This window comes from Rhinolophus hipposideros (assembly GCF_964194185.1).
Source record: "Rhinolophus hipposideros genome assembly, chromosome: 9".
NCBI lineage: Eukaryota > Metazoa > Chordata > Mammalia > Chiroptera > Rhinolophidae > Rhinolophus > Rhinolophus hipposideros.
Genome location: NC_138055.1, coordinates 3,102,107 through 3,129,882, shown reverse-complemented (window position 1 = coordinate 3,129,882; position 27,776 = coordinate 3,102,107).

Below are 27,776 nucleotides of genomic sequence, written 5' to 3'. Positions count from 1 at the left end.
TAGGGTTGTGAGGATCACGTGAGGTGGGGGGAGGGAAACTTATTACTTTTGGAAAAACTCTCCACTATGAGGCTGTTTTAGACTAAGAAGTTAGCGACTCATGTGACACCTGGCACTTACTAACCATGGGGCATTTTGTTGACTTGGACTGCATCGAAACCCTCTGCAGTGGCTACAAGAAGGGTGTGGGCTAGCCTGGTGAGAAGGGTTTGGGCAAGCTAAAGAGCATCCCCATTCCGTCACGGCCCTGGAAATTGACAAGATAACCTCCAATTTGGGGGATTGGATTTCATGGTTTAGAAATCGTCCTCCTCCTGCATGTACGCCTGAGAGCGCAGGGTCCAAGGCCGGACTGTCCACAGCGGACCCAGCTTGGCTTGGGTCAGGGTCTGTGGGACCCAAACCCCAGCCCAGTCCATACAATTTGATCTCCCCTCCCAAGGGATCCACCCTCAGCCACCCTCACCCCCAACCCCTCGCCTCATTCACCAACGCCAGCCTAGCTGCTTTTGTCCTAGTGACAGTGAACGAGGTCAGTCAGCTTGGTTGGCCACTCACAAAACAATTTTGTATTGTAGGGAAAAGTTTTCTCTGTCTGAGATCAGTCCTCGTTATCTTCAGCAGCTTATGTTTTCACTGGCTTTGAGTGTTTGCATGTGTGTAATGAAAAAGGTTGTGACCCAAGGAGAACACAGGTAGGCCCTGCCTTTTACCTGGACTCAGGGCTCTCCACCAGGACCTTAAGTTAGCCTTACGCTGGAAGGGCAGCAAAACATATATTTCTACACACACACACACACACACACACACACACACACACATACACACACGTACACACATACATATGCATGCGCACACACACGTGTGCACACGCACACATGCACATGCACGCACATCCCAGGATATTATTGTGTTGCTAACATTTAATGTTCTAATACTAAAGTTTGAGGCACCAACAGGCTGTCTTAAAAGGCTCATTCAGCCTGTCTGCCTTGGAGCTATTTTATTTATAAGTCTTCTTGTCACGTCAAAGAACTCTGTGTTTCTTGCAGACTGTGTTTGGGAGGTTGAGTGTTTTGGTTTTTGGCTACAGCTGGTTAATTTTTCCGAATCTGTAGATCCAGGTGTGCGCTGAGTTTTTTCCCCGGCGCGAGAAGTTTCCCAGTGAGCCTTGGAGTCCTCCTAGAAATTTCCGGCGTTCTACGTGTGAGAGACTGCCAATTTCGGAGAATTTGTGAGAGTGAGGGAAAGAGGCAGCATTGCTTGTGTCCACAGCCTTCTAGACAAGGAGACCGGGAAAGGCCCACTCTGGAAGCAGGGTTTTGTAGCATATTTAGAATACAGAGTTGAAAAACTGGTTAATAGATATTAGCAAAAGCAGAAACCCTTGATGATAGTTAAAAATTCCTGCCTGTGAGCATCCTCAAAAACCAAGCACAGGAGAGAAAAATCATGTTCACGTCTCTTGTCATTTTTGAAATACATTTTTAAAATATGTGTTCATCATGTAAAAATTTTATAGACTCTTCTTTTGAAAGTTAATATTATGCCCCCTTGTCAGATTGTTTGTTTACATTACCACCTTCTTTTGGTTAAAAAAAAAGAACTTTAAAAATTAGAAATTACACTAAAAGTCGTTCTGTAAATAGCAAGAAACAAAACAGAACAAAAGCATTGGCTTTCTTTTTTCAGTATTTTTTTTTTTTCTTTGCAGCCATTCAATAATACCCGGTCTTGCGGTGATAAATTTAGTTAAGACATTTCCTCACAAATTGTAGGAAGGGCATTTATGAAAAATCTGACCTTAACCTTGTCTTTCTGTTAACCGGAACTAAAAGCTGCGATATTTAGACAGAGTCAGGAAAACGAAACTTTCATTATATATAAAGCAAATTACTCACCTGTGTTGTGTGAAATCATATTCGATTTTAAAAAAATAACATGAGAGTATTTCAGTAAATAAGACCATTGTGGTCAAATTTCAAACAACTTGTTGTAATTGACACCCCCCCACCCAATCCCTCATTCTTCATGTGTCTACTTGTAGGCAGTTTAGGTTTTGTTGCAATCATTTTATTTTTTTATTTTTCAATTACAGTTGACATACAGTATTATGTTAGTTGTTGCAATCATTTCAAAGAAGTGATCCGTGAAGCCTTGATTTCTAAAAACGTTCTTGTCCCTTGCAATTTAACAATGAAGCATTGAGTTCTAAATCAGGGTTTATTTCCTTTCTTTATTCTAGACGGCTCACAATTTACCTAGCTCACAGAACTATATGGCTAAGAAATGGTACTAAAATTCTCATTTCATCTGTGTGGGGCAGAAAAAAATTCAGCTGACTTTCATGAGCATTTCGGCATTATTTAAAATGAAAGAAAACAAACATTTGACCGTTTTTAAAGTTTAAAATTGCTTTAAATTTTTAATAGCTAAATTCTCCTTAGGTGTGATTCAAAAAACATATGTGATCATTAAAATAATGACTATTTCAGACCACTGTAAAGGATTAATAAGATGCAAAAATACTTCAAATAAATTGAGGCTTTTCAACTGTGCAAGGAAGGCATTCCTTGGACATTTGGGGAGTGAAATTCTTTTCAAATTTTTTGACGTCCTTTCATTTTCGTGGAAATCGGTATACCTCCTTCTACCAGAAACTGTTAAACTCTAAACTCTAATATATCTTTAATTGCTCATAAAATTTTGCTATAAGTAGCACAATAAATTTTTTAGAAAAATTTTAATTTCCCAATTTATGATGACTCTATTTTAGAAATTGCACAATTGAGAGACGAAAATAAATTCAGTACCCCTTCTCTTTGAAATGTAATTTTGATTTAAAAAAAATTTTGCTATGAATTGTGCTTTTTGTCATTCCTTACATGAAGCTAAGAATATAGCTCTGGCATTTGATATATACATATATAACTGAGGATATTAGCCTGTCGTCCTTAATTCATATTTTCTGATTTGTGATGTTACTACTTTGGAATGCAAAATATTAATTGTCATTCCTCATCTGTAAGGGAATAAATTTCATACTGGCATGTATATATCATATACAGTATATTCACACATTTATCTGTATGATTGGACACATATTTATTGTCAACTCCTAGTTGTTTTATGTTCTTTTATTTGAAAAATAGTAACTCCTTAAGAGTGCTTTCAGGGTTGTTAGACTTTTAAAAATCCACACATACAGGTAACACGTCTTGAAAAGTGAATGTGTGGACTTCCCAGGTGTGTTCCAAATGATAAAACAGCCGCTCCCCGAAGGTTTCTACACAGACAGTGATGGCGTGGGTGTGGGACTGCCACCCGTCAGTCAGGAGAGAGCCCAGCACACTGCTGATCGCTGACAGCTGCAGGCACACTGAGTCTGCTCTTCATGTTTTCTAAAAAAGAAGATGTAGAAATGGTCTGCCAGCATGCTGGATTTTATTGGGGTGTGTGGGGGGGCTGCTCATGCAGTGTCCTGCCCTGTGCTTTTTATTCCTCAAACATGTTTGTCGCACGGCCAGGGTTTCGTTTCTGTTGCTAGTTAACTAACGCCAAGTTTGACATAAAACTGAGTGAACTAAAGCAAAAAAAATCTTGAAAAATGCTTCATTATGCTTGGAAGGAAAGAATCCTTTCTAAGGACGCTTGCTCACGTTTCCTGAGACCCCGTAAACTCTGTTTTACTCTGTTCACTGTTTTACTTCCATCAAACTAGCAGGCTGCTTTCCCCTCTCCTCTTCAACAACTATCTCCACGAGGAGAATAAAAAAAAAGGGCTTACCTAAGGTAAATAGATGCTAACAAGGCTTGGGCGTAAATAATAGTAAAAATAAACACTTCATAAAGTAGTACAAGTTATTACAAAATAGGCCTATCAAAATGGAATCCAGACCTGCAAACTCCTTTGAGACACCAGGCGAAAGAACAAAAATTCATAAGCCTGGTTTGCCTTTAATACACAGTACCCAGAGCTGCGTAGCCGCTCCTCAAAAGGATATATGGAGATGACTGAAGAAATGGCACCTTCCCCAGAGGCCGCCGCAAACTCCCAACCTCAAGTTTATTGGGCTAGCTTTACAAACAGCATTAATCTTGGGTGTACAAGTTGAACGTCCAAAAGTCAAGTGAAAATGTAAGTTTTCAATCACACTCATCCTACTTGCTTGAATTAGAGTAAATGCATCTGTTTACTAAGTCCTAGGAATGCCTTGGGCACAGAAAATTTTAAACTATTGAATGTTGATACGTTGAGAAAAGGGAAACTAAACTGAAGTGCCCCGGGCCTTCTGAGGCTGGATGGCCAAAGGCTGAGCCGGGACACACAGCCCAGCGGCAGAGCAGGAAGTCGCCGGCTGCATTCCCATTAGGCAGATCTTGGGAGAAATCAGGAAAAAATAACTGTATGAGGCTGATACTATAAACATCCTGGTATAACAAGAGCCTTCGTGTGACTTATTTTTCAAACATCTGACCTCAAGCTCCATGTGGCCTACAGGCACAGACCAAGTCTTTCTCCAGGAAACATATCCATCACAGCGCTCAGCAAAGTAAATTTTCCCGGTTTCCATTTTAATAATCTGAGCACACCTTTTTATATCATTTACTTTGAATAGTATGATCGCGAATTAGGAAAAGACTTTTAAAAAACCAACCTGAATAACATCCAATGGTATTACCTGAGTGCTATTATGTTCCTTGAATAAAGCAGAATTTGATTTCTGAATTTGCAACCAAATTATATGTAAATCACTGCCAAGTCGAGGGGGGATTTTGAAAAAAAAAGAGGATGTGTTCTCAACTATTGCTCTGACTCACCCAATTTCTTGTTTTACCAAATAAAAATTGGGAGGAGGAAAAAGGCATTAAATTAACTTATGACTGTGTGTGAGAGCAAGAAAAAAATCAGCTAATAAAAAGGTTAGCAAGTTGTATGATTATACAATGATTTCAGGTGAAAATTAGAAAGCTAATATCCTGGCACTTAGTTGTAGACTTCAGTAATAATACCGTTGTCAAATTTGTATTTGTACCAATGGAACAAAAGTTGTAAGTAGCATAATGGAAGATAATCTCTTTTGCTTTGTGGCTTTTTAAATTCAATGTTTTAATCCACCCATTTAATCACAAAACATATATCACGAGTTATAATATTTCTAGTGTTGAGGAAAGTGATTATACACAGATTACAGTGTGGTTGTTGCATGCAGAATGTGTGTGTGAGAACGTTATCGCTAAGGCATGCAGCATCTCTAGTCTGCACTGGGAAACGGTTTTATGTGAGAATAGTAACCGTATATTTATTGTCAAACTCTCCGTTCGGTCATTACCCAGCTTGCTCATTATTTTGAAAAAACAAGATTTGCTCTTAAAAGGGCCAGGTACCTACAACGTTTAGATCTCTGCATTCAGCCCAGTCTCTAAAGCATTTTCGTTGTTCAGAAGTCCTCAAAGTGGCTAAACCACAAAATATCTTTAATCTATTTCTTAAAGTAGTTGAACCATACAGTCAAGTTAGGGGAAAAGGGGAATTTATAATAGCAGTTAGTGGCTGGGTTCTTCCTCGGTGTGGCTGGTGCAGGAGCTGTAATAGAAGGATATGTGGCTTTCGGATCGCCCTGACATACTCATCTCACAGGAATGTGTTCTTACTCCACGCGTCCTAATCGGGGCCAGGGAACGGAATTGGGAAGAAAATGATAAAGGACTGGGCTAGACAAGAGAGACTGTCTTTCCCCACTGTGTTAGGAGAACGTCGATATGGCATTCTCAAGTCTCAGGCTGCTGAGAGCCGTCCTTTTCTGAGGAAGGAGCACAGAATTCCTGGGCTGTCAGCTCTGGACCCCTAGTCCTTGAAGCTGAGAGAGCCACCCTGGACCTTCCTCAGGGAGAGGGAAACCCAGCTCATTGCAAAATTACCCCTGCTTGGGGTGTCTCTGCTGTTTGTCAGGAGCTATGCAAAGTGAAAGTTGGACAGGATTTCAAGAGATTAGCCCGAAAACATTTCTACTTCATTTTCTAAAGCTGAATTTTCTTAGGAAAATAAAAGATATCCCTAGAAAGAAGAAGCTACAGTGAGATTCTAACACCCGGGGGAAGCAATTTTGGAAGATTTCTTAATATAGCCTGGGTTTTTTCTCTCCCTCCCCCCAAAATTGTGTATATCATAGAGTGGTGGCACTGGTGTGTGTGTGTCCAACACAATTCAAGGCCAAGGTCACGAGGGTCTAGGCAGCAGATGCCCTGGCAGAGCTGCTCCAGCTGCCCCAGCCCAACTTTGCCCCATGTGGCCAGCCCCCCATTCCTGGGCAGCCCAATCAATGTGGAATGGAGTTTCCTGGGAAGCAGGGCACACGAGGAACTTTTGAATTTACCAATGGCATAAAAAGTATATATATTTTTATGACAACGGGCAAATTTCAATTGGTTGACAGAAATGGCGAGATATGACGTCAAGGGACACTGGTTAGAATGCCAAGGCCGGCTGGGGGGGGTGGGGGGAGACAGGCACAGAGAGACATTGGGATGGGGCCCAGGAGGCCTCCTTTCACTCGGGCACCCGTCGCCGGCGTCTGGGGACAGCCAGGCCCATCTGGCTGTGAGCGAGGGCATGCCCTAGCAGGGCGATGTGGTCTGGGCATAGTGACCCCGTGTCAGTGTCCCCTAGAGCCAGAGGCCCAGGCCGGCTCCTCTGCGGGGAAAGCACTCAGGCGCCCCTGCGGAGCCGGCAGGAAAAGCTGCTGCAGCCTCCTTGGCATTCTAACCGGTGTCCGGACCCCGGAGCCTGGCCTATTGCGACCTCCGGGTTGGATGCGGAAAGGAACCGCGGGGCCCCGGGGACAGCAGTGTAGTCGTCAGGCTCCGAGACAGCAAAGCTGCGGCCTAGACCGTCTCCCCGCAGCTCCTGTGCCCTGGGCCCAGAGAGCAGGAAGTTGTTTCTGCGGGGAAGGAAGAGAGCGAGCTCAGAACTGGGCAGCGGCTCTGGGCACTGTACTCCCGCCCATCCCACGCCTGCCAGGGCACCGGGAGGACCCCCTCCACAAGGCACCTTGCACACTCTATCTCTGGGCACGGTGCGCTGCCGCTCCACTTCACCAGGTCCCATGCACCCCGCCCCTACCCCACGGGGCACTGCGCCCTTTGCTCCGCCCGGCCCGCGGTGTCCGGGAAGCCGCCGCGGGGTCGCCTTGGCACGCGCTCTGCCCCTGGAGAACCTCCCTGCCACCGACGACCCCCAAGCTCTGTGCCGGAGCCTTGTCTAGAGCTCCACAGCGCGCACTGGCCCCCCGCAGGGACGAGCCGGGCGACCCTGACCGCCGTCCGCGGCGCACCCGAGGCTACGGTCAGGCCAAGGACCGTCGATCCGCCCGGAGTCCCCAAGCCCGGCCCGAGCGTGCGCGCGCGCGCCCCGCTGCCCGCAATCATGGCAGCCGGAGCCTTGGAGCGCAGCCGCCGAACACGCTCCGGCAGCAGCCTCGGTGCCAGGGCGGCCGGAGCGGGCCAGGCTGGGGCTCGCGCCTGCCGCCCCTCTCAGGCGCGCGGGTCCCAGGGCGCGAAGCGAAAAGCGGCCGGGTACCCGCCGCGCCGTGCCCCCTGCCCGGCGCGGGTAGGCGGGCGAGGCCGCGGGCCGGGGGCGCGCGGGCGGGGAGCGCCCGGGGCGGCGTGCCCGCGGGGGCGCGCACGCGGGGCTGCGGGGCGAGGCGCGGGGACCGGGCGGCGAATCCGCTGCTCGCGCCGCCCGCCCCGCCCGCGCGCGCCGGCCTCGGGAGGAGGGTGCGCGGCGAATGGGGGAGTCGGGGAGGGGCCGCGCCCTGTCCTCGCCCACTGCGGGCACGGCCGGGGGCCCCGGGAGGCCTCGTTGGTATTCCGGGCACAGCCGAAGCCCTGCCCTCCCCGCGGAACAGAGGCGCCCGGGCACGCGGGCACGGCCGTCACCCCTGGGCGGTCCCGCTGGGCTGCGGGGCCCGTAGGGGCCTTGCTTCCCCCATCATCCGTCCCCTCCTCTCCGGGTCCCCCGTACCCCCTCCCCCGCCCCGATCCGGCGGCGAAGGGGTGGGCAGGGAAACGCGCTCTCTGGGACAGGTGCCAACTCCGAGACAAAAGACATAAAATAGGCGGCAACGGGGGAAGCGCGGCCGGCGCGCTCGGGCGGGGACGGAGGAGCCGCGGGGGCAGCATCCTCGGTGCCGACCGGCGAAAGTTTGGGAAGTCGCCGCAGCGCCTTCGCAGCGGCGGGGGACGCGCAGGCCGGGCCGCCCTCCGCGCCGCGCTCGCCCTCTCCGCGCCGCTGCTGAATAATTCATGGCGCGGCCGCCGGCCATTAGCATGCACCGGGCGCGCGGCGCGTCTGTGCCAAGCCGCCGCTGCCGCCGCATTCGGCGCCCGGGCCGCGCCAGACGAGCGGCCGCGCGGAGGCCGAGCCCGCGCCGTCCCCATGCCGGCCCGTGGGCTCCCATTGTGTCCCGGGCCGCGCCACCGAGCCGCCCCCACCCCGTTCGCAACCCATGGCGCGCCCGACGGCCGGGCGCTGCAAGTTCGGGCCCGTGGCAGTCGCCCAACCGCCCCGGGATGCACGTGAACTTGGAGAAAGTCGTGGGCGCGCCGGCCGGGACCTCCGCGGCAGGGCGTGGGCGCCCCCGGCTCGGCCCACTTTCGTTTTCGTCCAGGACAAAGGTCCCTCGCGTCGCTGCTCGCGGACGCGCAGCCCGGGTCCTGCGGGCCACTCTTCGGCGAGGTCCAGTGGTTCGATACAGGGAAGCCGGAGCCGGGAGAAGAGGAGCGGCGCGGGGCGCGGCGCGGCGCGGGACCGGGGAAGTGGGGCCTGGCTGTGCACTTTGTCGGTGTCGTCCCGGAGCCGAGCCGCGCGGAGAAGAGTTGCGGGAGAAGGCACCAGTGTGCTGCCTGCCGTTTCGGCGCACAGGGAGGGAACCGTTTGGAGTCCAGGACTCAGACCGATGGCCAAGGGCCTGTGCAGCCGCGGGCACGATAGCGCAGCGTTGGCTGCGTCCCGGCGCGTTCCTCTGGCAAGGGCACGACCGCCGACCTGCGCGCCACGGGTCACCATCGGGTTAAAGGCGACTCCGGAGTACGGTGAGTGCATTTCTCACTTTCACTACTTAGTGAATATTTAAATATTAATGAAGAGATCTCTAAGAAGAGCCCTTCTGTAGGGCAGGCCTTCCACAGTCGAGGGGCGAGAAGGAGAGATTGCTCTTGAACATGAAGCCGCACCAGCTTGCAAGAACTCCACGGCCGTCATTAACATTCTGAAACTTGGAATTTGTGAAATACAGCTTCTAATCTCAGGTGTGCCGGCCGTTTGCCAGAGAGAATTTTGCTGAACACATAAAATAACGTTAGTGGGCATCTTAAACAGAATAGAAGGGAAAGAGAAAATGTGTTTTCACGTTAGATATGTTTGGAAAGGTTATTTGGGAGCTACAGCCCTTTCTTGAAAAATTGAAATCTTTTATTCACTTCCTAAACCAGCACTGCTTATTTTTTTCTGTTGGTCCAGTATTTATGGAGAGTTGATTTAGGGGGCCCTCGTCAAGCATTGGCAGCCATGGGGCTGGTTGAGTGAAAGGCCCTTGTGTGAAAGCTGTTGTTTATGGTGGCATAAAACGAAAAACAACTCATAACTTTGCGTAATAAATCCCCCTTTATTGGTGGCTCACACACAGGCCCAGCCGAGGCCCTGGGCAGTTTGTGGGGAGCAAGAAAGGGGTGAAGGAATGTGCGATTGCCGTAATTACAGGGTTTTAAGGTAACGCTGAAATTAATTTCTTTAAAGTTGGGTTTCAGAAGCCAAGGCAGTCTCTGCAGGCCAGCGCTATTTTCACTTTATTTTAGTTCATTGATTCTAGCTATTTGGGGTTTTAAAATGCATGTTTGTACTTGTGTGTACTTATCCTGATAAAATGAAACCCATACCTGTGGGGGATTAAGCCCGCTTTTTAATATGGTCCCATCACAGGTGTGATTTCCCCTCCACTCTCCCCCATCTTATGATGTGGTTTGGATAACCTTGCTGGGTGCTTTGACCACAATATACTGGGGAGGGAGGGCCTGTTTCCATAACACCCTGGAGTTGTGAGCTGGCACTTGGTGGCCGTGTTTCCGGGAACGTGGACAGAGGCCTTAGTAGCCCAAACCAGGCTCACGTCTCCCTCTCCCCTGGCCTACCTTGTTTCCCAGATCCCAGGGAAGAACCCAGAGGAAAAAGGAGAGCATTTCAGTAAGGTCTGGTCCACGCTGGCCTGGAGGCTGAAAGTTTGCTTGGGGATTGCAGATTAACCTGGCCAGCTCTTTTGCTAGGCCATGACACCCCTCTCCCATACCCCACCCCTTGTTTTGAATTTTTATTTATGACTTTATCAGAGGTGCTTAGCAGACATGAAACCTGGGGTGGGATGCTCAGGACTGATCTCTGAAATGGGGGCACCGCTGCTGAAGGCGTACCGCTCCAGCCGGGAGCTGTGTTTGGCACGGCGTTGGCGGTGACGAGGTTAGTAATTATAAGAAGCTCAAGTTCCATCAGGGCCTCGCCTGCAAAATGTGGAAAATGTTTTCTCCGGGTCCACAGATGACCTATAATGTATTGTTAGATGGGTGGAAATGGTATAGCTTTCTGCTGAGGCTGTTGGGCAACCCCCAGGATTAAGACGCCAAAACATGGGACATCTGTTGCTCCTTCTCCTTGGGCCAGACGTGGGGAGCAGGGAAAGGCCTGAGCATCCAAAGATGCACCCCGAGGGCCACTTAGCAGGGGGTTGCTATTCGCCAAACTTCCAGAAGCCCATCTCCTGCCCCAACGTGTGCTTGTGGCACCCAGAATGTGATAGGGTAGAGAGCCTTCAGCAAATGGAGGGGCCGCCCCTCGACCCAAGGCCCTGCCTCGGCACTCGTGCTGTCCTGCCCTGCCTTTGTCCTTGTTCCTTAGAGCCAGCCCAGTTGCAGTGGATGTTCAGGTCCTAGCAGGGGCTTCTTACCGGCTTGGGACATCCCATCCAGGCAAAATTTGTTTATGATGACACACACACAAAAGACGAGGTTCTGAAAATGAAACTGGCACCTGTCTTTTTTTTTTTTTTAATTACTTCTGGATTTAATAGAAAGACTGTGCCAAGCAGGGACAGGGTCTCATGGACTGGAGTGGGCTGGTGGGAGGATGGCCCTGGCATTCTTGTTTTTGTTTTAAACCAGGTCGGCCCCTTGCCTGCACTGGGACCTTGCTATGCCCAGCCTCTAGCCACCTGAGGCCGCAGATCCTGGGTGAGGGGTCCCCGGGGTGCTGGCTCTGCTCACTGGCAGTGTGTGGTGATGAGGTGTCCATCGTGGCCGGGTGTCAAGCATGCCTTGTGAACAGGTGCAGACAGCATTTGCTTTGCTCCGCGGGAACAGTGGGGAGCTTTGCAGCGGGCTTACTTTTGGGTCCGTGTTGTTTGCACCTGACCAGGCCCGACTCTGTGAACCCGTCTCAATTGCGCCCATCCTCAGAAGGGCTCTGGGGCCTGTCGCATCCTGGCCTGGACTAGGCCTGACTCAAAGGTAGCCTGGGGGGCCAAGGGGGGGGCCACAGGGCTTTAGCCACCCAGGCGGGCTCCCTGCCTGCACAGGCATTCCACAGTGTCCAGGGAAATCTCATGCAAGGCAGCAGTGTTTTCCCAGTAAGGGACAGTATTCGGGAAGGGAGGGAAGCCCTTCAAAACCAGGTGGGAAAACATCTGAAAATCACTATGTTCGGTTGTTACTGGGGTTGGCGGGTATGTTATCACACTTGGGATGAAGGGAGAATGCTCTTGCAGAAATCCCTTTAGATGGGGGTGTCCTAGTTCACATCCAGGCAGCTCCAATCTGGCTCATTGTGTGACCCTGGACAAGTCCCATCACCTCCCTGGGCCTGTATCCTGAGATTTGGAGCAGGAATGATAATATTGACCTCAGAGGGGGTCCTTCAGAGGGTTCAGACAAGACATTATTTCCACAAAACACAGTTCTTGGCACGTGGCAGGGATGCCATAAATGGCTGCTGCTCTTGTAATTGTTATTGTAAATGGCAGTTTTCAATTTTATTGCTAGTTATTATTATATTTTTGAGTTTCTAAGAGACAGAGCCCAGTTTTGGTTTTACTAGATAGGACACCTACGAGTGCCCTCCTCCCGCCCCACAAGTGATCATGAAAGTGAACCTTAATGATGTTTTCAAGGCAGACTGTCAGGAGCTTGCAAAGCCCAGGCTTTCCTTGTCACGGGGACGTAGCCTAGAGGCACTGAGTACACTAGAGGGGACCAAATCTCCTTGGGGTCGCAGGATGTGCTTACAGGCGAGGTGCCCTTTCCTTGGAGGACCTCACCTGGGTGCTGGCCCCAGGGCCTGATATGTGCCCCTCCACCTCTTTGGGGTATAGGGAAAGAAAGAGGTGCAGGGTGGCCACACTGGCTACCAACGTCCTTGCTGGCAAGGCGGGTGGCAGTCTGGTGGGAGGGTTTCACCACTTGGACGAGCTCATTGTTCTTTGGCCCGATCCAAGTGAACGCTCACCAAAATGCTTGCTTCGGGAGGATTTTACCTCTTAGCTGATCGTTCAGGAAGACCCAGCGAGATTGCCCTTCCTCAGACCATCTTGTTGGAACAAGGAGAACCCTGAAAGGCCTCGGCCATGCTTTCTGATGTTATGGAGCCGGGGGAAGAAAAAGAAACAATTGTCTCCGAGGGAAGACAATGGACCTTTTATATGAAATATTTATTTTCGGGGCGACCAGTGTCCCGTTGGCTGGGACAGTGGAGGAGGAGCTGGAGTGTCTGGGTATCACAGGCCTTGAGAACTCTGTCAGGGACGGAGATTTATAGAAAAGGAAGAAAAAAGGTCCCCGACCCGTGGTCCTTGGGAAGTTTCAGTGGGAATGTCTGGCTTTCTTTGTTGAGTGGAGTTTAAACTTTCACAAGTTTATTTTGTTTTCTCCTGTGGTTTCTTTTCTTCTGAAAGGCTGCAGGGGCACGTTCGTGAGCCTTGTTTCGGTAGCCATGTTTCGGATCGTGGGCTAGATGGGGCCTCCCTCCACCCAGGCCCGGTCGGCCTTTGTCTGCTGGGGGTGGGTTGCAGAATGGAAATGACAGAAACAGGGACTGGAAGAGGAATGGTCCATCTTTGGGGGTGTGGGGGGGCATTGGGAGGAGGCCATTGAGAAAGGTTTTGGACAATATTTGTGATTCTCTGGTCTCCTTTATTCCTCCCCAAAACTGATAAACGTGGGAGCGGCCTGTGGGTTACCAGAGAGTCTGGCCTGGCCTGACTAGGTGAAGCCCCCACACACAGGCCCAGTTGGAGAGGGTGTGCTTGTAACCTCTGACACACCTGGCCCGGAGTTAGCTCTTGGTGGAAGTTTCCAAAGTTAATAGAATGAGCAGAAATCCCCTCTGAGGCCTACCTCCTCTTCCTTTCTCGGCTGCTGGGGATGGTGCCGGGGCAGCTCTACCCGGTTCCTGCTAAATTTACAGCCTCAGCCCAGCCAGGAAGGCGCCCTGGGAAAGGAGGCTGGGACCCCAGGCTCACGTTAGGGACTCTGGGACTCTGGCAGGAATTGATCCGGATGGGGCTTGTAATGAGAGCCTGTTGGGGGGAGTGGGGAGCTGGGGGGGATGTTGTTAGGAAGGCTGCGGGGGACACTCGGCCCTGAACCCTTGCCAGCTCAGGAGGTCCTCATTCTAGAGGCCCCTGTGAGGTGGGTAGAGAGGACAGAAGATGGAGTGGCCCCGAGACGATGGGGGATGCGAGTCCCTGCCCTGCCAAGCTTCCCTTTCACCCAAAAGACTGTTGGCAAATTATATTTGCCTTCAAAAACGAGGTTTTGTTTTTTTAAAACTGCTGGTGCATTTTTTTAATTTTTTTAATCCTGGAATCTCTTGGCTGTGGTTTGTTTCACCTTCTGCATTGACCTGCCCCCCTTCCTTCCCCATACTATGAAGAGAACTCTTTTTTGGGAGTGGCCAAAACAGCCTCTGAGACCAGGGGTAGAATTGGTAAAATTGAAATGGAAAAGACTGAAATCTCGTGACAGGGGGCAGTAAAACCCTACAACACAAGCTTTTGTTCACTTCTGGGGGGGGGGGGGATTCAAAAGTAAAATGCTGTACAGTCGTCTTGCGAAATTTTGGATGGGAAACTTGTCGTCTGAGTCGGGGTTCAGGAGCCTTGCCTTTCAAAACTGTCAGCTCAGAGACCCGCATGGATGGATGATGAATCGAGCAGCGGACTGCGGGCCCGCTGTTCAGTGGCTCAGAGGTTTTCGGAGCAGAGATGTGACCCGCAGAGGCAATGGTTATGATTGTCAAATGAGACTGGTAGTTGCGGCTAAAAAATGTGTGCATGGCAGGGACAAAGTAAAAAGGCCATTTTTTTTAAAGGAGTAATAGATTTTCCGTTAAGATTAAAAAAAGAATGTTCCTGATGCCGTTGGCTTCCAATGCTGGGGCTGGGTTTCTCTGTGAACCACCCTTCCTTATTCCTGGGATTTCAGATGGCAGGAAGAGCATTTAGCTGACATATTTACCTGCTGATTTGGGGCTCTTAAATCTAGATTCCCATTTTATGTGTTTAAGGCCGATATTTACATTTAAATCAGCCTTTTATAATTACATTTTAAATTATAATAAACTGATGGTGCCTGGGTTTCAGTCTTCAGTTTTAACAGTGAGAGAAGCTGCTGTAAATCGCATGTGGGCTGCTCATCACGTCACCCAGACCTGCCTGGGCTCCGAGCCGGCACCGGACCTGCAGGTTCTGGCCTGCTGGTACATATGTGTGTCCCGAGCATGTCAGCGTCCATGCATGTCACCTGTGGAGCCCTCCCCGCCCTGCCAGGAAAAGGGCTTGTCGGTGGGGATTCTGGCCCCGGCTCTCGGGTGCTGCTGCCAAAGCTCTCGGCTTGCAGTCTCCTCTGAGAAGGACCTGATTTGGATCTGGCGGCTGTGTTGGGTTCTGAGCCCCACGCTGGCCTGTAGGCCGTGGGGTGGAGGCCATTATCTCCCGGGCAGCCACGTCTGGCTGTGGTGATATTGTGTGTGTGTCAGGGTGGGAGTGCCCACCTCCTCCTACCGCCGGAATCCAGGCTCTGCCTCCTCTCCCGGCTGGGCTGGCCTCAAAATGGCCACCTGGTTTTCAGTGGCTTCCCCATGGAGCACGGGAGACCCTCTCCTCCCGGGTCCAGGGTGTTGGCAGCTGTGCCAAGCCGTTGCTGGAATGGAATTCCCAGCGTTCCTGGTTGGGCGTGTGGCATTGGAATCCTACCTGCTTTGTCTCTGGCATCAGCTGGCAAGCTGGTCACGTGGCCGTGTGCGTGACACCAGAGCGAGGACCAGAGGGTGCCTCCTGGGCACTTCCTCCTGGCTCACTCGCTCCCCCCACTTTCACTTTGGGCACAACTGGCTCTGAGCAGGCATAAAGCAATATTAAAACATCCTGCTGGCAAGCTGAGTTGTCCCGGCCACCCCTACCTCCCTCCAGTTGTCCTGACAGGAAGGCGCGTGGGCCGGCGAGTCGGGCCCAGCCACGGTCACTCCACACTATCCCCTCCACCGAGGCATGAGTTGGCCCTGCCTGCCCCAGGAGCCCCTTCCCACACTGGCAGCCAGTGGCTCACCCTGCACAGGGCCAGCCCGGCAGTCATCACCTCAACTCCTGGCCACATAAAGAGCACAGGAGAGACCTGGGCAAACAGGTTGGCCACGCGGACACGGCCCAGATGCCTGCAACAAAGGGCAGTGAAGTCTGATAAAAGTAAGAGTGCCCATGTTAAAACTCAAGTTCACTGACTCGGCTCTGAGGGCCGGAGCACAGCACAGTCACCTTTCCCCTCTGAGGTGGCGGGGATTCGCTTTGGTGAAACTGAAGGATGGTCTGAGAGGCTATGGTGACATGCCTGGACCCCGGACGTCTGCCTGGCCACCTTGCGGCCCCTCTGGGCATGGCAACCGTCTGCTGAGTGCCAGTGGGGTGCCAGGCTCCGTGCTCAGCACTCGGCGTTTATTTTTCATTCTGTCGTCACAGCAGCCCTCGCGGTCGGAGCCATTCTCCCTGGTCTTTATACAGATGGGGAAACTGAGGCTGAGAGAGGTGGCATGGCTTGCCCAGGATTAGGCGGCTGGTCACTCACAAGGCCAGATTCTAACCTGTGGTCAGAGCTCTCCGCGGCGACGGCACAGCCTTTGGGGTATCGGTCAGGATGGGCTCCTTCAGAGGGCCCGGGGCTATTGGGGTGGGGCTCTGGGCTTCGCCCCCATGGAGCACAACTGGGGTGTTGGCCCCTGCCAGCTCCTCTGCGGGGCCCAGCATGGGAACAATGTGGCCTCTATCCCCGAGCAGCCGGCCGCCTGGACTCCCAGGGCAGCCCGGCCCAACCGGCTGCCCCAACATGGCGCCCGGGCCGCGCCGCCTGGCCACGGGGAGGGCTGGCGCCTGGCCGGGCCTGGGCCAGGCCGGGCTCCCGGCGTCCTCCTCGGCCGGCCGCTGAGTGGCCAGACGCTCCTGTCTCCTCCTCCTGCTCCCTCTCAGCCAGCCCCACCCTCGTCTGGTAGTGGGTTTGGGGGTCCAGCCCACCCGCCTCTGCCACGTCTGCCATCCTGCCGGCACCCATGAGCATCTTTCAAAAATTCCCGGTGGGCGGGGCTGAGCCGCAGCGGCCGCCTCTGGCCCCCCCTCCCCGGGCAGCCAGTGCCAGATGAGAGCAGGAGACAAAAGTAGCATTTTCCTCGTCCTCCTGGGCTGGCAGCCGGGCCTCCCCCAGCGCCACTTGGCTCCTGGCAGCCCTGCCTCCGGGTGCTGGGGTGGCCGAGGCCCAGGCTACACTGGCCCGGACCGAGGGACCAATGGATGACGGTAGCTAGAGACGGGCTGGCACCTGGGGATGGCCTGCTGCCCAGCAGGACCTGCCCTCCACCGCCTGCCACTGTGACCGGCCCGGCAAAGGGACACCATTTCACCTCTTTGCTTTTGAGAAAGCTTCTTGACCTCCCGCACCTTGGGTAAGTCACCTTTTCCCTTCTCTTTTGCTGGAGACAAGCCGAGGGCTCTGCCATCTTGTGCTCGGTGCCTGTTACGTTTCCTTCCTCTAATTGGTTATCCAAAATTCAAAATTCTATTCCAAACCGACGCACCCCCACCCCCTCCCCATGCGCGCGGGTGAGCGCGCGTGCACACACACACACACACACACACACACACATCTTCAGTGAAGTCAGCCCTTGCAAAAACTGCAGGGAAAATGCAGAGGCCAAGCCCATTTATTTTTAAGATCCAGAGCTACAGGCTTTAGAAATCACAGTAAAAATGAATGTTTGTTATTTCACAGTAGCTACATGTTCAATTATTTGAACGAATGTTTCAGGAGGTATTAATAGGCATGGCCTACTCTTTCGTGTCCGTTTGTTGTGGGGTCTCATTATTATTATTATTACTATCGCGATTAATTATTAGCAGCGTCAGGAGTAGCAAAGGGAAAAACCAGAATCGTCCACACTACTTTCAGCAAAGTCTTCGGCAGGCAGAGCCAGGCTGGCACACGGAGGGTGGACTGTGCATCAGGGAACAGAGGCCCTTTTATTTTGTCCGGCATCTTCAATGCTGCCATGTCCGCAGTTTAAGGATCTAGTTCTTTTCCCCCTTTCGTTTTATTTTTTGAAAAAAAAAAGAAAGAAAGCTGTTTTTGACTCTCAGCTCAGTGTGGGGAAAATCTGTTAGGTTGTTTTGGGCTTTGTTTTTAAGCTTTTTAAGTGCTAATGGTGCTATGCCCAACTCATAACCTCCCTGCCCACAAACGGCTCGTGGGGTGCACATGGGCCGGTCCACTGGACAGACCCTGGGGGGCCGTGAGTGGTCCCGGGCCTGTCGGGACCTGCCTGGGCCTGCCTGTGGCCCGATCCTGTCCTGGTTTCCCTCTGCAGAGCCGTGGGCCGAGAAACCTGGCTGCCCAGGGTCTGAACTGTGGCCACTGGGCATGGGAGTCCCTTACAGACTTTTGTGTCCCCAGGCCACGCTGCGGGCATCCCGGAGCTGGACTTAGGGGCTCCCTGAGTTTTCTCTGTTAGTGCCTGACCCTTCAGAACTGCTGAACCTTTTCACTGAAAAAAGTGAGCTTTACAGAGTTCAGCTCCAAGATCACCTCCACCCTCTCTCTGGCAGGCTGACAAAAGCGCGGCCTGCAGACGCCGCCTGGCTTCCCCACGTTTCAGGGTAGCCAGGGTCTTGATTTATGGAAAATGGAAAATCAGGCCCAGAAAGTTGTATGTTGCACCTAAGAGGAAAAGTCCCATGTAAATACATCTTTGTTTTCTTAATTCAGAGGTGTTTGGGCCGTGTTGGTGCAGATCTGAGCAGCCGGCCCGAGCCGATACCACCAAATATTAAAACAGCTCAGCCCACACGAGGAATATCGGCAGCTTTTGTTCTGAGATTAGACAGCAGTTGATACTGGAGGACGTGGGGCTGCAGAGACAGGTGTATATAGCAGAGATAATTAAAACATTTCCATGATTATGACAGCCACATTCTGCTGCTGCAAGCTGCAGGATCTTTCCACCCAAATATTTAACAAGCACCAAATAAAACACTGGTGAGAAAATAAAAAGGACTAGAAAAAAACAGAGTGTAATAAATTTTAAAGGCAAAAGAGCCAAGAGTGTAGAGATAGGCATCGGGGCAGGGGAAGGGGGGGGCTAATCATTTTATTTAAAGAATTTATACTTTTAATAGTTGTCCGCTCCTCATGTTTTATTTTATTTTATTTTAATGTAATTTAATTTTATTTCATTTTATTTTATTTTTTGGTATAATTAATGTAAGTGAAATAGTCTTTTAATCCTAAATCCTGGAATGATAGATAGTCAGATTTCTTGAGCATTCATCTTCTTTTTGGACAAGGTAGGGGCAAGTAGCATAAAATCAATTAATTTTCATAAATGAGCATTCTCATTCTAAATTAATATTTTCCACCGAGATTATGTTCCTCTACAGGTTTTAATGTACATGGATAACACATTTTCCAGTGTACGCCTTGCGTAGCTGGATGGCTGTATGGGATCAATTAGCATCTTAGTTTTTTTAGCTCGGATAATGACACTACCTCTTCCCCAAATCAGTAAAATTCCATAGAATCTTTTTTTTTAAAAAAAAATCAGGCAAAATATCAGCATTCTCCATGGCACCCAGTACTTTTCAGCAGGATTTTTTTTTTTTTTTTAAGAAGTACCACGCAGAGCAGTTTTCACATCATCGCTTCTATATAAATTTCACTATAGGCTGAAATTATACATTCTCGCAGCACAGATGGGCTGGTCTGTCATTACGACTGCCGGGCCCTTGTTGGAACACACAGCATATTTCAATTGTGGAGTCGACAATTTCAAAGAACTGAGGTCAAAATAAACAAGTGGCATTTTTGTATCAAAACAGTCTTATTAGATGATCTCATTCTCTGAAAAATTTGGTAGAGGAACACCCATCACCTTCGTTAAATATTAGTTCAAATTTTGGTCTCTATTTTGCCTTTTAAGACTCCAAATTCCCCAGGTCAAAGGACCTTAAATGTTTTAATTAATTACCAATTTTCACCTTGTTTTGCAGCACCAACCACATAACACTAGATTTAAATCCAAAATTGTGGTGTTTTGGGATGTTTGCTTTTAATATCTTCATAATCTCTGTAGGACAAACATTAAATCTCTAGGTGTTCTATGTAAAATTATCTTGAAACTTTCATGAAAAATTAGATGATAAATATTTTGCATGATCTAAAAGGTACATTTAAATCCAAACTAAAAAAAAAAAAAATTCAACAGGTAAACTACAAAGAGTAGCCATAAACTTTAAAAAAATTATCTTACCAAGATAGCAAAGTGCACAATTTATTGTTTCCTATCACCACCACCCGGGAGGGCAGAGCACTTTTACAGCCACAATAATTTGCAAATGAGGATAACTGTTTATTTTGTGAATTTGCTCACATGATGATGTAATAATCGGTTCTGAGGGTTGTTTTCTCCCCCCTCCTTATTTTTAAGTGTTTGCTTCTGCGTTTCTAAATTCTGGATTCGGAATTTGTCGAGCTGAGTAAGGGGAGGGCGCTTGTCTCTGCTGTACCCTGCAAACTTCTGCCGCCCTGGCCAGTGGTTAACGCAAGTGTCTGGCTGTGGCTTGTTTATTTTAAGGAACGTACCTGTTGGCAGAGATGTTGGGGAATAATTGGGAAAGTGAAAAGTTGATGAAATTTGCCAGAGCCGTTTGGGAGCTGATTTCACAAGCGGCTCTGCTTTCAGATTTTTTAACCATTTCAGCCTCTCCAATTTTGGTCTTTTCGCCTGTTGACTCCCGTCCCAGCATCTGAACTGAATTTATTGTCAGTGCCATGAAGGTGGCCCTGGTCTGGGGGCCAAAGATTAGGCCAAATGAAGCAGCCCAGCGTCTCAGAGTCGGTCTCAGAGTGATGGCGGTCATCGCAGTGATGGTGGCAATCATACAGATAACCACACTGTCCCCGGGAGTCCTCGCCACGCTCGGCGCCTTTCACATTTGGGAAAGCAGAGTGGAGGAGAGTACTGAGGCCAGGGTTCACGTGGAGTCATTTCTGTTTCCTGGCCGTGCTGATGAGGGTGTTTTTACCTCTTTGTGTCTGTTTCCTCGTCTGTACAGTGGGGACGTAAGTGTCCCTGCCTTGTGGTAGCACATGTCGAGCGAGCGCTTAGCATACTCTTAGTTCATAGAACACACTCCACAAATGCTGTTACTCCCTGATTTACTGCTGAGTCTCAGAAATGTCAGGAGGAGGGGCTGTCCTCATGGACACCCCGCCAGGGGAGGCACTGAGCTCAGAGGCCGAGTGACCTCCCCACCTTCTACCAGCTGATGAGGGTTGTGATGGGATTTGAACCTGGGTCTGCTGTCTTCCAAAGCCCAGCATTCATTCTGTGTTAAACTGAGTGTAGACACGCGTGTCCACGCGGCAGCTGAATGTGAGTGGTGTGCCAATGCACTGCGTACACACACAGGTGCCCTGTACTCACCTGGTGCGTCAGTGGCTTCCAGAGGTGGACTGGTGTTTGGAGGTGACATGTCTGCCAGGGGCTGGCCCCCTTTATTGTTTCCCACTGGGCCCTGCAGCCTGAGGGCCACCTTGGGGACTCCTAGACTGGGCACTCCACTGCCCCAATGTGATGGGTTGTTCTCCCCAGCCCAGGGCCACCAAAGCAGGCAGTGGTGCCAGGCTCCTGGTAGGGGAAGGAAGGCTCCTTGTCCAGCTGGCTGCACTCTGGGCCGTGGCCAGGCATGGCCCTGTCTCCTCAGGGGACCGGCGGTTCCAGGCGCCGGCCATTTGCAGACTGAGGAATAGAAGTGAGCCTCCAGGCCCAAGAGAGGAAATGGCGGCTTGGGCAGGCCCAGAGCAGGATCCGGGCAGGCGGGCCAAAGGGAGGAGCGGCCGGAAGGCCCTGGGGTGGGCTGGCCAGCGTGCTGGCGGCCCTCCTCCAAGAAGCGGCCGGCAGGGCTGGCCTCCGGGGCAGGTCTGCGTGTGTGCACATGTGTACCTGCGTGCTGGGGCTTGGGCCACGGGGAGGGTAAGCAGGCACGTGGCGGAGCTGGGGGGGAGTTGATGAGATGGCATGAACACCCAGTACAGTTTTGGAAAAAAGGCCTTGATAAGAATGATTCTCACTACAAGGCCTCCGTTCTCTTGAATTAAAACGGGGGTGACAGAATTGGCCTCGGGAAACGGTCAGATGTGTGAAGTGAGAGCCTATCTGGGAAGCCCGTGGTTGGTTGGTTTTCCCCTCACTGTGGCCTCCTAGGAAGAGACCAGAGGCCTAGCCTCTCAGGTGAGCTACCTGTCCATCCCAGCCTCAGTTCCCCACCTGTAAAGGGAGGGATAAATCTTCCCATAGGTTTCTCATGGAATTAAATGTGGCGATACTGCCTGGCACTCAGCCAGGGGCTCGGGTGGCCCTTGATAGGACAGTGGTGGGTGGGTCCTGGAGAAGGGTCCCAGCCTCTGGCCCCTGGGACTCTGGCCTCTGAGTGTGGGGTCTGGATGTGGGATGGAGGCCCGGCCTGCAAATCTCCAGGAGGCTTGCGGGGTGGGGGGAGTCAGGGCTGGCTGCAGCCTGTGCTCAGGAACCTCTGGCCCAGTTTCCTGGGAGCCCAGCCCTGCCCCGGGATTCCTGCAGTGGGTGTGCCCACACTTCCGGCCCAGGCGTGGGTGGAGGGCTCCTGGAGGCAGGAGAGAAGTTCCCGCCCTTCCCACCCACGGGAGCCTCCAGCCTGTGCTGTTGCATTCAACTCGATGGGACGAGGAGTCCTACCTGAGCCCCATGCGAGGTCCAGGCGAGCGGCCCCTGCCCACTGTCTGGGCACAGGCACATGGGATGTGGCGGTGGCGGCCTCAGCGGTGTGGAGAGGTGCCCTCCAGCTTGAGCCTGTTGTTCACAAATAGTAAGTTGTCCGATGCCAACACCTGTGGAGGCTTCCAGGCCCTGACGGGTGGGCCGCAAGGGTCTCAGGCCTCAGTCCTGGGTGCTCTCGCACCCGAGGTGAGTTCTGCCCCTGAGATGGAGTCATGCTCAAATGGCTAATCTGTGGGTCCCCCGGCTTGTGGGACCAATGCTGGAGGGTGTTCCGCGGAGGCAGCCTCTAGCTGGGCACTCCTGGGCCAGGCAGCATGGCAGACTGCAACAGTTCGCACCGTGGGGGAAAGGTGTGGCCGTCACAGTCAGTGTCCAGCTTCCAGGGGAGGAGTGAGTGAGACTGGCTGGGGCAGGACCAGTGGGGGGACCCAGAGGGGCAGAAATCCCCTGCCTTGGCCCAGGGGACAGAGTTGGGGCCACCTTCGCTTCCCCAAGGGAGGGCCAGCACATGCCATATGTCGCAAACAGGACTCAGCTCCTTTGGGTTGGGGGGAAGCTGACTTTTGTTGACCTACTATGTGCCAGGGCCAGGTACTTTAATCCATTTTTTTAAACATCCATTTTTAAATTTAATCTGCCAATTCCATTTTATTTCAACATCCAATCTGGGCCAACATGTCCCAGTCTATTCTGGTGCTGGATGAGGGTGCAAACAGGATGGCCGTAGCCCCTGCCCTAGTGGAAGTGGGTGTATGTGAGAAAACTGAGGCTCAGAGAGGCTGAGGAATGTTCCCAGACTCACACAGCTAGTTGGGTAACAGAGCCTGTACCCAAACCCAGGTCTCTGACTGCAGCATCCACACTCTCCCCTCGGTGTATTCTTCCCACACACCCAGCACCAGCAGGGACCCGTCCTTGGCCTGGAGTCCTTCTGCCCCAAGGGCAAGCCACGATTTCCCTCCATCACTCCCCTCCTGGGGGCCATGTTGTGCAGGTTCCAGGGGTCCCCAGGACCCATCTCTGGCTGGGTGGTTGTTATCCCAGGATCTGGGGTGTGGTGGCTGGACTGATGAAGCCCCCAGGAGCCCTGCTGGGGTGAGGGCTCCAGGCTTTGTGGCTCTGAGTGCTGGCTGGGCCACGGATAGCATGCAGTGTGAAGCAGGCCATGGGAAGGAGGGAGCCCTGGAGTTGTCCTTGCGCTCAGTGTTCCCATGGCCAAAGCGAGAACTATCCGAGGTGGCAGGCCCAATGATCTCAGAGCTCTGGGGACAGTTTGTCATTCACACACACTCGGAATAAAAATCTTTGGGACATGCTATAAAAACCAACCCGAAACAGGCAAGATGATTTTGCAATCCTTAGCGTTCTCAAGGTGGCCCTTCTGCGCTGGGCCAAATCCAGACCCTCCCATTGGGCTGGGAGCCTGCGGTGTAGACGATGAGCCTGGGGTTTTGCAGGTTTTTCACGTCGGGCTCATTGCAGACACCATTCAGCATCTGATGGACACTGACCCCTGTCCCGTGGAGACACTTATCTCAGGGACCTGTGGATGGGCCGGGAGCCAGGGTCCTCGATGCCTGTGGACGGCTGCTCCGAGGCTGGGGCCTCAGGGTGAGGGAGCTCCCTCAGATCAGGGCAAAACGGAGGTGCCGTGTGCAGCCAGAATAAGCTCATGAGAAACCAGCTCTCCTCAGGGTCGTGTCAGTCACTCGTGAGACCTCACTGGCACTCACGTCTCTGATCCCACAGGTTCTGTTGTCTCAGGGCCGTTCAGTGCTCACTAGATTCTCCAGGGCCCCTTTTGGAGAGGTTGGGAGCCCGCTCTCGGCAGGCCGTGGCTGGGGCACGGGAGGAGACTGGCTGCTCTGTCCAGTGACCTTGTCCAAGCAGACCTCCCTGAGGTTGGGTCTTCAGCTGGAGGGCCAGAGCTGTTACGGCTGGGTCTGTCCTGTGCTCACAGGCGGGAGGCCCCACTCAGCAAACACAGGCGCCCTCAAGGAGGTCCAGATCCGGGCTGAGATCCTGCGGGCCTGGGGCTGGGCCCAGCTGGATGGAGGGCAAAATGGTAGCCTGGAGCACCCAGAGCTGGCCCTAGGGCCCTGGGAATCCAGGGAACTTTCTGGAGGTGGTGGACCCCCAGCTGCAGGCTTGTTCCCGCGTCCAGCCTCAGGCTTGCCACGTCCCAGGCAGGGCCCCGCTGCCAGGCGCACCACCGCCCCCCCTCGCCAGCCCTGCACAGGCCACATCTGCTGCTGCAGCCACGCCATAGCACCGCCTCCCAGCTCCGTCCCCATGGAAACCATGGGGGGGGCCCTCCTGCTGCATTTGGCCGCTGACTGGTTTCCATTAGAGCCAGCCTGCTTTCCTTGAGCCCATCCCCTGGAGTTCAAGGTTCCCCCAGGGGTTTCTTCCCGGGTTTACTGAGCACCAGCCTTCTATGCCAGGGGATCCAGTGGTCTGGGCCCTCCCACCCTGGATGACGTTCCTTAGTGAAAGTGTCTGAGGGGCTTGCAGTCCCCTGCTCAGGTCCCCCAGGCCCATGACTGCTCTGGGCCTTGGCGGGCCACTGGCTCAGACCCCGTCCTTTCCCGCACAGGACCAGCAGCTGCTGAGGATGGAACGCTGGACCCGAGTCAGGGGCCCCGGTTTCCCGTACCGGCTGGGCCTTAGAGTCACGGCGGGCACTGAGTAGTAAGCCCCTTCCTCTCTCTGGGCCTCAGTTGATCCATCTGTAAAATGAGACGATTGAACTGTTTCTTCACTTCCTTGCAATGACAGAAAGAGAAAGACAGAGAATGAAGCTGCAGCTACGCCAGCTCTTCTGGATTCTCAGTTTGGGGATTTTTCCTCATTTTCAAAGAGGATTTTTTTGTTGGTTTTTTTGTTTTGTTTTGGTTTGGGTTTTTTTGGTAAGGGAAAGAGTCATGGAATTTGACCGGAGATGGTTGTTTGTGAGGCTGAGAACCAGTTGGAATTCACAGACCCACCCGGCATGGGAAGGGCCGGCTCGGCTGTGGGCAGCCAGAGGCCGGGGCAGCTGTGCCTGCCAGGCTCTGCTTGGCATCTGTTGGGTGCCCAGTGACCTGGCTGCGAATGTGGTGAGCAGAGGCATGAAACGTGCCCGTGAAGGAATCCAGAGGACTCTGGAAAACTACCCGAGAGGTTTCCGGAGGTCAGACATGTGGGCAGAAAATGAGATCTAGCTTTTAAAAAACCCAGCTGGCTCATCCCTCGGGGAGACGGGGGCTGGTGAGAGGCCTGGGAGAGCAGCGCTGCCCTGCTAACTTGGAAAAGCTCACACAGGGCTGGTCTGTGGCAGCAAGGCAGCCCCCAGGCCCAACCTGACGTCCTGGGGAGGTATCAGCTCTCCTTCCTCCTCTTAGGAGGTGGTGAGCAAGCTTCACAGGAGTGATGGGTGACAACGCTGGCCCTTGGGGACTTTTTGCCCAACCTGCCAAATGGATGGTTTGACTCCTCCATGAAAACTCAGCTCCCACTTGCTTATTGTGAAATGTCACAGATATCATGATGCTGGCCTCTCCTGGGCCCCGGCCAGTGTACGGGGGACACTTCAGCTTACAGACAAAGAGTACAATGTCGGAGGTAGCCGGCGTTCACAGCAGCTGGGGGTGGCTCGCCTGGTGGTTTGTGCAGGTACCTTTCCTTCTGGGGACTCAGTAGCCTCATCTATAAAGTGGGCTTAGTAACTCTGAAGTGAGTGTGGGAACTACATGAGAGGTGGGGCCGGGGCTGGATAAGTGGTAGGTGGTGGCATCAGAGCTGCGCCGACCCCATTTCCCTCATCACAAATGGAGCAGGCTGCACCCCCAAGATTGCCAAAGACCCACGGTGGGGCCAACCCTCATCCCAGTGGGCCCCAGGGAAATTGGGGATAGCTTGACGTTTCTCAAGGTCGCCTGGAACTGCTGCTGGAAGGCCCTGGGTAGCCAGCACGGTGGTTTCCCTTTTCCTTGGCGGTGTTCCTTCTTCATTGTCTGGGCCAAGGGACCAAGTGCATCCCCCACTCACTGTTGAGCCTGCCACCCTGCTCCAGGCCCCCTGGGTTTGCTGACAGATGCCAGGGGCTGAAGAAGCAGCTGGACAATCGGGGACAGTGTCACTGCATTTCAAAGGATGGGTGAGATGGCATTTTCAGTTGCGTCCTGGGCAGGAGTGAAACTTGGGTTTGAACAATCACATCCTGGCAGCCACCGCCTCCCCACACCCCAGCCCGCCCTCCCCAATAAAGTCATCTGAGGGAGTTAGCTCTGAGGAGCGGGCAGCAGCAGCCGAGGTTGATTTAGACACGCGGGGAGACTGGGATAATGTAGGAAATGAAGGAAATTTCCCCAGGGAAAGGGGGAAGAGAAGAAAGAGGAGCTTAAGTGCCCAGATAATTATACAGCCTGGCGCGGTGATTTATGGCAGGCAGGCGGGCTCCTCTGGCCAGCTCCACCGCCCCTCCCATCCCAGTCCCCTGCACCCTGGAGACCCGCTGGTGGGGGAAGGCAGGGAGGCTGGCCACACCCAGACCATCCCCACGTCCTGCCCACTCTGCTGCCTGTTAGCACATCCCAACATCTCTGCCCTCTGCCCTGCACTGGATCATTCCCACGCAGGGACGTGTGGTTGCAATGCAAGCCCCTGCCCCTTCTCCCAACCTGCAGCAGCTATCCAGCTCCGGCTAAAGTCATCGCCCCTTCATGGGACTCGCGAGGCCCCCGATAACCTGTCCTGCCCCCTCCAGGCACCGTCCCCCAGCTCTTCAGACTATGGAGCAGCTTCGCCTCCTCCTGGAAGCCCTCCTTACTCTTCACCCACCCCATGTCCTGCAGGCCCGCAGCCCCTGAGCTGTGGCAATGAGTTCACGCAGGTATCTGCCCCGGGAGACTGAGCACCGCAGGCAGAACAGGCCAAAGTCACCAGCCTGGCACAGGGCAGGCTCTTGGGGAACGTTTCATGAATGAACGAAACAGAATCCAACAACTGAAACAGGAGACGATAAGGCTGAGAAGGGCCTCCCTGCGCTCAGTGCGGTGGCAGAAGCCGCCAAAGTCGCCACATTGCCGTGAATCAAGACGCTCCGGGAAACAGGCGGACAGTTTACTTTCCCGCCTCCACCAAATACAGTCCCTGTTAGAACTAATCTGAGGGGCTTGTGAGAGCACACTTCATCACATGCAGTGCGATAGCGCCCCGTGGACGACCGGAGCCCTGACCACCTGCGGCCATGGAGGGAGGACATCAGTCGGCAGCGGGGTAACGCCAGGCTGGGGAAAGCCACACTGGGATTTCAGTCGGGAAGACCAGCTGTTAGAGGTGACCATCAAAGGCTGTGGGGCCTTTTCTTCTAAGGTCGCTGGGTGTGAAAGGAAGGCATGGGGAC